The sequence below is a fragment of the Uranotaenia lowii genome, chromosome 2 (genome assembly GCF_029784155.1).
Source record: "Uranotaenia lowii strain MFRU-FL chromosome 2, ASM2978415v1, whole genome shotgun sequence".
Lineage (NCBI taxonomy): Eukaryota > Metazoa > Arthropoda > Insecta > Diptera > Culicidae > Uranotaenia > Uranotaenia lowii.
Window position 1 is genome coordinate 138,226,109 of NC_073692.1, and position 12,279 is coordinate 138,238,387.

The 12,279-nt window shown below is 30.3% G+C and overlaps 1 protein-coding gene across 3 annotated transcripts in view; it reads right to left on the reverse strand.

Moving 5' to 3' along the window:
* Positions 1 to 12,279, reverse strand: part of LOC129749663 (probable nuclear hormone receptor HR3) — a 554,515-nt gene that overhangs the window by 513,250 nt on the left and 28,986 nt on the right. The window contains exon 1 of one of the 3 annotated variants that reach the window (XM_055744701.1): positions 6,902 to 7,403. The exons of 1 other annotated variant lie outside the window; for it this stretch is intronic. The gene's annotated coding sequence lies outside the window, so the exon portion shown is untranslated. Of the gene's footprint in view, positions 1 to 6,466; positions 7,404 to 12,279 lie in introns of those variants that run through there. One more of the 3 variants, XM_055744699.1, reaches the window with a different exon arrangement.

Here is a 12,279-nt window from a genome sequence, read left to right on the forward strand (position 1 = left end):
ACCTTAACTAAATGTGTAAAATTAAATATAAATATTTAAGAGGGAAAATGCATCTAGGAATAATCTGTAGAGTGGAGTGAATTGTAGGTCTTTGAAGTAATGCCAAGTGAGAGAAATTATGATTTTCACAAAAATTTCAACGAACGTGTGAATTGTAAATAATGTTAAAATTTTTTAAAAACATTATTATTTATGTACATCTTTGAATGACTTCCTTAGAGAGTGGAGTTGCCATACCGCTATAACATTTCCCTTGTTTCATATACCTACAGAGTGACTACAAAGATCCCGTACTTTATTTATATACTTCAACAACTGAGAACTTTTTTTTTTATACAATCAAATCGGATCAATAAAAAATATTGACATTCTTTGGAATCTCGACTATCAGGTTGAGTTAAAAAAAAATCAAAATAACTTTCGTAGACCTCCATATATTTTTTTAGTTAGAAGAACACACCATCGACACTGTTCGCTTCTTCAACACTTCACAGGGTTCGTTCACCACCGTCTAGACTTTTGCAACTGAGCCAATTCACTACCACCAATTGCTGGAAGAGGGTCAATTTACAGCAAAAAATAAATTCATCAAAAATGTTCCAGCTTTTTTCATGGAAAAGATCAAACCTGCTACCCCGGAAAGACCTCAGTGTTTTTTTAATGTAACTTCAAGATCAATATGGCCATAATATGGGTCCAGTTGGATTCACAGCTTCTGTAGGCTTGAAACTCGACGAATTCCGCAAAATCGACTTTTTTCATCTGCAAAAAGCTGACCTTTTTTCGCTTTTGAGGCTTTGGGGTCAATAATACTCGCCTGCCAAACTCACAGGTCTATACCTAAAGAAATGTGTTGTTGTACCGAAGATGATTCGAAAATGGCACTAAGAGTGTTTAGAACGACATTTATGGAAAAAGTGTCAGCGGACGTCGTCCGAGGCATTCTTTGCTGACTGCAGTAATTTATTAGGGTCGTGAGAGGGAATTTCGAGTGTGATGCTACTGTCGAGGTTCCATATAATGTTACTTGTCATTAGGATGGTTTGTTTCGGTTAATTTTCAGGCAGGATTAAGATTCTAAGGCATTTTTCAAAAGTACACAAACTTTATTTTCACCCTGAATTCCACTAATTTTGAATTTTGCTTTGAAAATACTATCATTCGAGTGTTTGAACGCACCCACAGACAAATTTACCAACAAGTTTTTAATTTTTTTGGAAATATTATAATTTTATGATTTTTGTAATCTTGAATTTCTAAAATTTCTTATTATTAGCTCAATTGAAAAAAAAAACTCATATTTATTGGTTAATTTAAGAATACATGGTTTAAAAATTCCCTAAATATTTTCAATATCTATCGAAAGCTCATTTGAGTATCTATTTTCTTTTGAAACTTTAATCTATAAATTTTTTAAGTTTTGTGAACAAATCCGTTTCTTTAGATTGTCATACGCTCATTTAGTGCTCCCTTAAATACCCTCACATCCCATTTTTAACAAACATAACTGACATTTTTTTCTATCTGAAATTTGTTTGACCAATTTGCAGTAATCATTTATCATATCAAGTTAAACATTTTTGCTTTTGTAAACTTAATTATCTCTGATAATATAAACCATATAAGTGTCAAAAATATATTTTGTTGACCTCAAATATTGTGTGCTAACAAAGTGAAACTTTCGAACTTCAAGCGGACCTTTTGCAATTAAATTACAAGGGATAAATTTTTGAAAATAATATGTAAAACAGAGTGTATGAAAAAATTATATTCGAGGCAACAGAAAACTCAAGAACAAGTTTGGCAAATAAAGAAGCTTCTTAAATTTCAAAAACTGATCAGTACATTAAAAAAAAAATCTTAAAAATACACATTTTATATCGCCAGACGTAATTCATGACGATGTTAATAATAAAATTGGTTATAATATAAATTACAGCTGGATGTATAACAAAAATAGTTACAAAGTCAACCCAATGTTTGGCCTTAAAATTTCTGCTAATTTACTACATTTGATTGCTTCTACTACATAAATTTTGTTTGTGGTGTTTTTTTTTATATTTATATAAAAGCAAATTTGCATACTGACAAGATTTCACATTGAAATTTGAGGGTTTTTTTGTACAAATGTTGAAAATTCAACATTTTGCAATATTCCAGTACAAAATAGGTGTTTAACATATTGTTTACGAATTTCATATGTTCATACAGTTTTGTTTCCTTAAATTATCTCTATGAATATTCTTAATACAAATATAAGATTCTAGACAGTATTAAAAATCATTTGAGGCGCTTGAAGCCAAAAACGCATAAGGGCATTATAGCTTATTCCGAGATAGCTGGATTTTAGTTGATTGTTTTTGGCAATTTTTTATACATTTTTTATAATGCTTTTATTTTGGAAAGTTAAAGTTATAAATCTGAAAAAAATCAACATTTAGATATAGTTTGATATCTGAAAAACTGTTTGGCACTATTAATTAAAAATCGAATATTTTTGCACTTATACCTCTTTGCAAGACACCTTGCGAACGGGGGGAGAGTTAAGGGGTTTAACCCCCTTTATGGATTTTTTTTCAAAGTACAATTTCCGAAATAGTAAAGAGAAATTGTTTGACCATAAAATGTGTAAAAAGTGTAAGCAAGAAAGTCAGAAATTTTACTCGAACATTAGTCTTTAATCATCCTAGGCTCCAAGGCGCTTTAATCATCCTATTCATTAATAAGTGTAACCAAACAAGTTCAGAATTTGGAAAAGCAACCATTTTAACTACAAAATCGATTCATCGTATATAAATTTTATACATCTATAGTTTGGATGCCATGTTTTGTTTTATGACTCACGATGGTCATCAGAATTAGCAAAACAAAGTCTAAAACATAGTATCTTCTACATTATTTCTAAAAAAATTGATTTTCCAAAATTCAAAGCTTGAACTTTCAAACTTTAAAACCTTCGATGGAAAATTATTATACCATTCTTAGATTTTCATCACATTAAATCATGTTTTTCAATAGATCATTATTTTTTATTTATCTTCAGAAAATGGATTCGAAGTAGCAACTAAAATTTTAAATTTAATGCGTAATGTTTACTTAATTTATATTATCTTTGTACTTTCAATATTTACAATAAAACTTGGAATTTATTATACATATTTTTATTTTATCAGTTTCTTATTTAACCTTTCATTATCTGTAATTCATCAGAATAGTTGAAAATGTTGAATAATAAATATATAAAGTTAAGTTATAAGCCTTTTATTTCGATTACTGGAAGGATTTTAATGAAGAAAAGGGATTTATCTTTGACTTTGATTACTGGCAGTCTTGAAATAAAATTAATCATTTCATTATTTTTATCAAAAATAAATTCAATTATCACCAATTAAATTCTCCTAGGTTCCAAAAATTTTTAAAATTGAGAATTTCAACTAGTGAATATTTTTTTTTCAATTTCAAGATACTACAGCGGAATGTTTTAGTCAATCCTTCAATAGGTTATGAAAAAAGGGATGTTAAATAAGATTTGTAATAATTAAACAATTATTATCATTTTTCTAACTATTTTTAATCATGGTTAACTTTTACTACTATCTGAAAATTGTTTGAGAAATTGGATTTTTTATTCTAAAATCTAAAATCTATTTCATGTGTTCTTTTTCTATGCATTCAAAATTTTATTTGCATTCTCTTTCAGGTGTTTCGGAAATATTGATTTCAAATTTGAAAACAAGCCTGCTTGTAATTAATTTTTAAAACGAATTTTTAGTTCAGAATAAAGAACATCATTTTGAAAAATTTATCAATAATTTACTGGAAATAGCATTAGATTGAAGCATTAATTTTGATTAGTTTTGAATTTTTTTTTGTTTCGATTATAGTCGTTTTAACATCTTTATGTCATTCGCTACCTATATCAACGATGCAGTTGGCGGACAGTCACTGAAAAACTTATCCGGTACAACAGCGATCGATGTTTACTCTTGGGCTCGAACTCACGGACATCTGCTCAAAAAGCAACTGACTTGCCAACTGAGCTTTACCACAAGCCCTATTTTGAAAATTTTGATTTATTAAGTCATTATTTTTTTTTTATTTTTTGAGGTTGTGTGTCAATTTCCTTATTTATTGTGTATTTTTGGTATTATTGTTATTGTTGACTGAATTTCAAATTTGAAAGCCCCCACATGGACGGGTCTTTCGCACGAGCCTGCCTCTTTGGCTCTGAGGGCTGCATTTGTCAAACGCATGAAAAAGTGATCTTAATCGCCGGAGTTAAGATCGATGATCCTTTTAATCTTTTCTGCATAATTTATAGAGCTTTCGTGAACCTGCAGTTCACTAGAACTATTTTCATCTGAAAAAAAATCGAGCTATTAAAATAAGGGAAATAATTTTAATAAACTTAGTTACTCTGAGTTTTAGTATTTCTGAAATGATCAGAGTTTCTGATAAATCATCAAATACGATTAAAATTAAAAAAAAAATCAAACGAAACTAAATGATAAAATAACACAATAGAACGCAAAAACTGGAAATAATTAAAAACTATAGAGAAAAGAACTCATCAGTGTTATTTAAAATAAAGTGATTTTTATGCATTATTTGATAATTAAGTAATTTTTGGTAAACCAAATTATTCGAATAGTGTCGTTAAGATTCATCACTTTTCAAAGCTACACAACCTTGAGGAAGTAAATAAAAAAAAAATATGTCCATATGTGTCAACTTTTTCAAATCGTTGTTCTATGTGTGTCAATTTGACACTACTTACTTAAATCGATATTTCTCTCTTGTTTTCATTAACAATGGGCTTTTAAATTTTTTTCTACTGTGACTGAAATAATGTTGATGTTTGATTGATTGAAAAGTATGGTTATACCTTTTTTTTCTACATTTTTTGTTGGTTTGATCCTCAAAAAATATATTCAAATGTGCAACATATAGCTTCTTACTTCAGCTTACTTAGGCACTGAGTAGATATAATTAGAAGTATTGAAAACTGATTATTCCAAAGTATATTTTTTTATTTACCTTCCAATTTTTAATAACGTAGAAATGAGTTATTGTAGTAGAAAAATTTCTGTAAAAATTATTTCAGTTACATTACGAGGTTATCGAAACTAAAATTGTAACTTGAAAAAAAATTGGTTGGGAACCAAAGGAAATAAAGAAAGTTTCAATGAGGATATTTAAATAAACTCTCTGGTTTGGAATACCAGATGTTCTTTTTTTTAATATTTGCACTCAAAGGTAAAAATTTTCAAGATGGCGTTGAATTTTCTTGTATATTCAACGGTTTTATTGTATTTTCAGTAACCTTCAACTTTTCTAGGCATGAATCATCCCAGACAATGAAAATCTCGGTTAAAAAAAAAACTTCAACTCGTCTTCCAAAAATGATATAAAGGTACCTTTGTTCATTGCTAAATGTGGTAACCATACCCTTAATCTCATAAGGGAGTTTTTCTATCTGGACCTTAAAAAAACGTCCATAATAAAGAAAGGATGCATAATTAAAAATTTCATGAATTTATTGAACTTCAATTTTTTTAATTCAAATGCCTCTGAGAAAAATTACAAGCAGCCCAACTTCCTATAGTACTGTTCCCTAAATCTGTATTCAATAACGGACAAACCTGGATGAAACCGAGCAATCTGGCTGCCTTAATTTAGCAGGAATTTTTATAAAATTTTTATTGACAAATGTTTTTTGATGATTAAAAAAAATTGCAATTCCTTTTATTTTGAGGGTGAATTTATTTGTGCTGAATGTGAATTGATAAATTTATTTAAAAAAAAACGGCCGCCACCCGTGGCCTAGAGGATATCGTTCAAGTCTTCTATGCCAACGGTCATGAAATCAATTCCCGGTCACGGCATTTATAATACCCATTCTTTGGGTTGGTGGTTTTAGCATTCGTAGGTTGCTAGCCATCATATCCTCGAAAGTTGTACGCTTAGTGTTAAGTTAAAAGAATCTCTTCGAGGAAACGTCAAGTTTCATTGTGATCCTATATGTGTTTGTGTTCGCTTTAAAAAAAAACGGTAAACAATATATATTTTTTAATTTTGGAGTCCTTAGTTTTTTGTCGTTATGTTCAAATTTTTCAAGATTAAAAATTTATGAAAATGTTAATTTTCCTCTATCAATTTATTTCTACAAATTTCATGCAGTTTTTTAATGTGATATCAAAAAATATCAAGGTTTCAAATATTTTTCTCTGATATCAATAACAAACATTTTACTCGAATGTACCCTATATTGTGTTTGACGGAAAATCTGTTTATTTATCTGGAAACAAACAAAAGCCGAAGGCAATTTGACATGGTATCACAGCAATCAAAACAACGGATATCATCACATTTCCTAACTCCACCCGAAAGGGGGAGGATGAAAATGTTATCCGTATAGAATCGCCTCGAATGTTTTCAATTGTATCGTTCGGCGATTCACTCACACCGTATCAAAATCGTCGTCATAACTTCGTCACTTCGTTATATCGCCTTGCGGCTGCATGTGTTGAACGATTGCATCGATTGCGTAAAACTTTCCAAGATGGCTTCCTCACACTTTTGCCGGGTAGTGCGGAAACCGCTTTTCTTCGATGAGTGGGAGAAAGTAGTTGTTTACCCGCTCTCTGCTATCTCCGGTTATCCTTGTGTCAGTTTGGCCAAGTATCTGTGCCTGTCAGTTCAAGGATTCAAACCGTTTTGTCTATCCGGTGCGTGTCTAAACTGAAAGTGGCGTTTTTTTCTTCGCCACACAATGTTTATGTTTTTATGCAAAGAACTTTCCAACAAACACTTTATATCGAAAATTTTACTTTATGCTGCTTTACGCGTGGCTATCAAATGTACAAACATCGCACCAAAAACATCAAAACCATTTGCTTACACTGGTTTACAAGGATCAGACTTTTGTCTCACTTCACTCGATGATTTTATTGCTAATGGTAAATTGTGCTTCGAAGTGTTACAATTTTTACAAAAACTTTTCAATACATTCATGTGGGACCACTTTCATTTCATAAATCATTCTACATTAAGCCACTTCAACTCCAAAACACGGTTATCTGTTTTCAATCCAAAAAACACATCAAAATGCACTTTTCGCCAAAATCCCACTTTTCCTGGATCCTCCTCAAAAAATGCATATCTTCACATTGTCACAACAGGAACGTTCCCGTGTTTTTTATCCACTTTTTCCTTCCAGCAAATTCCAACACTTTTCCGAACTGTTCTTTCGCGAAAAACCGCACGAACAACAAAACGGTGGCTCAAGTTTGGCAACTTTTGACAAAATTAGACTATTTCCACAAGAAAAACCTTTAAAATGCCCGAAATGTATTGCGTTTTCCGACAGCGCCATCGACGGCAACGTTTTGCGCTTTGCGAGTGAGATTTTCCGCACTCGCGGGATAGCCGCTTTCAATTTTTTCGGGTGGGTGGGGGTGTGTTGATGCTGTGGAAGCCGGAAAAATTATGCGCTGAAGCAGCAATTCGGCAATCCTGACTGACTTTCGAGGGGAGGTGGAAAAGTGGGTGGTGGGATTTGTTTTATCTCTATCTGCTTCCTAGCAGCGAAGAACATTCTGCGTGTGGCTGTGTGGGTGCGTTTTGGAGAAGCGAGGGTGGATGTCATCCTTTGGATAAAAACGCATACTTTTCCGTTGAGCTTGTGTTTGTGATTTCTCGTTAGTATAGTTCAGAAGAATGCATTCCGATATCGTGGTGGTTGCTGTGCAAATACAGTGAATCCTCGTTGATTATGTTGAGCATAAAGTATTTAAAACTTTCTGCATTTTTCTATATAAAAGACAAAATTTCAAATTTGAAATTTAGGCACATCTTTTTTGTTTAGACACAGTTATTTTATTTTTCACTAGCGAGAATCCACGTTACCTAATTTTTTGTTCGCTTAGAAATGTGTCCATATTCTCTTTGGTTGAGAATGCAAATATGATCCAAAAAATGCAAAACAAATATCGAAACCATTCTATATTTTTAAACCAATTGGAACAATTGAAAAAAGGTAAAGTTTGAAGTAATTCCAAACCTGTTAAAAAAAAACTAAATTTTCTTGATTGCATCATATCTTTGGCAAGAATCAAGCAAAATCTATGGATAAAAGTCCATTGACTGTTATGAACATATTTGATTTCATTTCACAGTTTACAAGTGCCAGAGAAAAAGAATTCTAAACGTTTGTCTGTTACCCTATAGTAATCTCACCGCATACTTAAAGGCGCAATTTTCTTATTTTTGGATAATAGTTTTTTTTTCGAGTCCTTTTTAACTGTCAATTATTGGATGAACATTACATATATAATAAATAATAATAATTTCGTGCAAAACAATGATCAACATCAATTCAGATGAAAAATTGAACCCATAACATAACTTTGGGAATCTTTTTAGTTCCACAGTCTATCATTGTATTGACAGAAATAAAACTAACAATTGTTTATAGCGGGCTTTCTTTTAAATCAATCTTTCACTTATACTTTAAAATACTGTTATATAGGGAACAGTATTTTGTCCTATGGGGATAAAACTTTAACTTAAACTGGTTATGTTCTCGTTGAAATGCCCCAAGTTTGTAGGAGAAGTGTAAAACCTGTGTAATGTAATGTTAAGGTTGCCAGAATTTTTCTTAAGCTTATTCGTACCGAGCAATTTCGGGCACTTTTATCTTTTAAAAAACTGGCAAAATCCTCTATTTCAAATCAATATTTTCAACGCAAAATCCAGTCGATATTCGCGCAAATATGGTTAAAACCACAAAATTATGCTATGAAAATCAAGAAGAAAACACATTCATTATTCTTTGTTATCAAAACACATAAGAAGATTTAAAATCACATTTCATGCTTTCAAAAAACTGCCCATGATCAAAAGATTTTTCAAAAAAATTTTTTTGGACGGAAAAACCAATATTAATTATAATAAATTAAGTTTAAAACGTAAGGATTGTGTTACTTTTGCAAATTAAATGAATAAACTCGGCAAAATCCGTGCTTTAATTGGACTTTTCCGAAATTGGTTGTCAAATATCTGGCAAGTTTGGATAAAACTAAACAATCCCATTAATTTCCAAAAAAAATTACCCAGTACAAGGTTCCATGCCAAATTTGGGCAAGATGGTATTTCGGGAAGCGGTCGCTCAACGGACATAATTTTTTTTTTTTGGGAATTTTGGGCATTTTTTTCGGGGGGAGTACAAAAATGATTCAGGGAGGGCAAATAATTTAAACTCCACTCTTCCTTCGAGGGGAGAATTAAAATTAAAAATTTGTCTTTGAAATAGTACAAATGGTATAAAGGCAACTCCTGTGAAAATTTCAAATCATCAAAATGTTAATCATTTGTAATTCATATGCAAGACTTTAAGACCCCAAAGCATATTTTATTTACTTTGATTCAAACTTCCTTCAAATGATGACACATTATTTTGGTTTTTTTGTCAGTTCTTCAAGCCTTCGAGCCGATACTAAACAGTGTTTGGAAGTGTTTCTTCAGTTTGACTCCGCAAAATGATGACTGCCGGTGTGTTTCTGATTTCTAGCATAACATCATTGAAATTTTCTATCATTATTTATACCCTTAATACTATGCAGCATCGATATTATTGTTTCATGTATCAGCATAAAAGGACACATAATTCCACGATTCCACGTGGAGTTAGTTTAAACAGGATACTCATGTAGCAAAAAGTGGTTCTCGTCAGGCGCTGTGATTCTTTTTTCAACATCTAGTAGCGCTCTAAGCAATGATTACTTAAACGTTAACAATGCTTAGAGAAGAAGCAGGCTGTATACCACGGTGTGTTTCGTAGAAGGACTTAAAGAAAAAAAATACAGTAACGCTAATTTTTGCATAGGTAGAAAGTAGAGCCTCTTCCGGTTCATTTTCACCGAAAATTAAAATATTTTGTCGGTGACCCCCCATACAAAATATTTTTTTGAAAATTTTCTATTTGAAATCTTTAATAAATAAATATATTTTTAAGTGTTTTATAATTTCAGAGGAGCTAATTTTCTTAGATTTAACTTTTAATACCTTTTAATTAAACTAAAAAATGTCATTAAAAACTTTGAAAAATTTAATTATTTTTTAAACTAGTTACAGAACTGTTTAACATAAAAAATGCTTAAAAAGTATTTTCGTATCCTAAAAAAAATTAAAAGTTGGATGGCAAATCCTGTCAGTAGTCTGAGAGGGTCAAATGATCTGAAATTATTAGAATTATCTAAAATAATATGAATCCATTTGAATCCATAATTTTTAGATTTTTTGATTGTGGCAACACTGGAGGATATTTATTGAAAAAATGCTCAATGATTAAGAAAATTAGTAAACACTAGGAACCGCTATAACTTTTTTATAATGACTCTTATCGTAATGCGCTCAGAAGTAGAAACGTTTGCCTTAATTTAAGCTTTGAAAAAAATATTACGATAATGAATTTTGGAAAGTTAACGATACGTTAAAAGACATCTTTGATGAGAAATCCGTTTTTATACTTCTCCTGAGTTAAATGTCTCTAAATTCCAATCGCACTTCAGACTCAATGCAAATCGTTACAGCAGTTCAATCAAGCTTAAATTTTGCTTGTTTCTGTCTTTTGATACAATTATCATTATAAGCCTGGAGTTTGCTTTAACCTTTTTATTTTTATTATTTTCTAGCTCAAGTTTTGTAACTCTGCTGCACTCTGTGATTCTTCCATTTTATTCAAAGAGTTAGCATTACTGTTAAAATTAAATAATCTTAGCTTCCACGATTTCCAACCCACTATATTATTTAAATCATCTCTTTTTTTCATCTCAATCATCTCAAATTCATTGGTTTAAATAAAATTTTACAGTTTTTTTTTAAATAAATTTATTTAATGAATGAATCTAGTCTAAAACTATGATAAATTTGGAATTCTTCTAAAAAAATGCATTTCAATGTTTTTGTCGATCTTACATGTACAAAAATTATCAGTATTGTTGGCAAAAGTGAATTGCAGATTATCGATAGCAAACTAGCCTGCAGCGCGTCGGATTCATCATATTTCGTTCATCCCTTACTTATTTTAATTATACTACTGTACACTGAAGGTCTCTTTATTATTAAATAGAACCATAATGAAGTATTTATGTAACAGTAAAACAATCATATCTTCTACAATTGTATTCCAATTATGGCAAAAAGTATAGAAATCATTGATTTTAATAAACCATAGAAATTCATGAAAACAAAAGAAAAAAAAGCATAAATCAGGTCCAAAACCGTCGATAAAATAGAAATTTCTCTAGAAAAAAAAATCGTTTTTCATCGTTCTGTTGATCATGAATATGAAAATATCAGCAGTACTTCAATTCTTAAGCAAAAGTGAAGTTCAAATGATTAATAGAAAATTTATTCACCATCAATATGAGAAAAAGAAATTTAAAAAAGATGTTATGTAGCGGAAGATAAGCAGATTTCAGTGCAAGTACTTTAACTTTTAACAAAATTTTATTGAAAACTGGTCTTCTTAGATATGTTTAAATCTAATATTTATCTTTGAATTTATTTTAAAAAATGCCGTAAACGAGTGACATCATCACAAATTAAATTTTGGTTTTGAAAAGTGCGTACCCATAAGCATCAGAGCCTTCAAATATTGTGGAAATATTGCAAAGAACAATTTAAAATAAAAAAGATTCTTAGTATTTTGTTGGAAACCAATCAAATTGTGTTGGACTGTTCTTATTCATGTATCATAACATTTTTTTTAACCAGAATTAGTTCTCCAAGATACACACATATAAATATAAATTCATGTTACATTTGAATAACATCAATAATAACAAGGATATTCCAAATAATAAATTTTAAAATAAAATGAACATAAAAATAAGTTTTTCAGGAAGTCCAAATCACTTATTTTTCCAGGCGTTGAAATTTTTTATTGTTTCAGAATGACAAAATATTTCAGTAAAAATTAAAAAAATAAGTTTTCCATGAAAAAAGTTACTATTCCATTGCATTGGAATAAATTTCCAGGTAATAATTTCTTAATATGAACTACAAATCTTCAAAAAAACAAAACGTATGAGGACTCACCGACCAAATATTTTAATTTTGCCTGAAAATGATTCAGAAAAGGCTAAATTTTTCATTTCTGAAAAAAATAGAGTTACTGTATTTTTTCTTTTAAACATCTTCCATAAAAGCACCGTGATACGCTTATTAAGTAGGATAATAATATATCATCAAATATGTGTAGACATCTGTTATCTA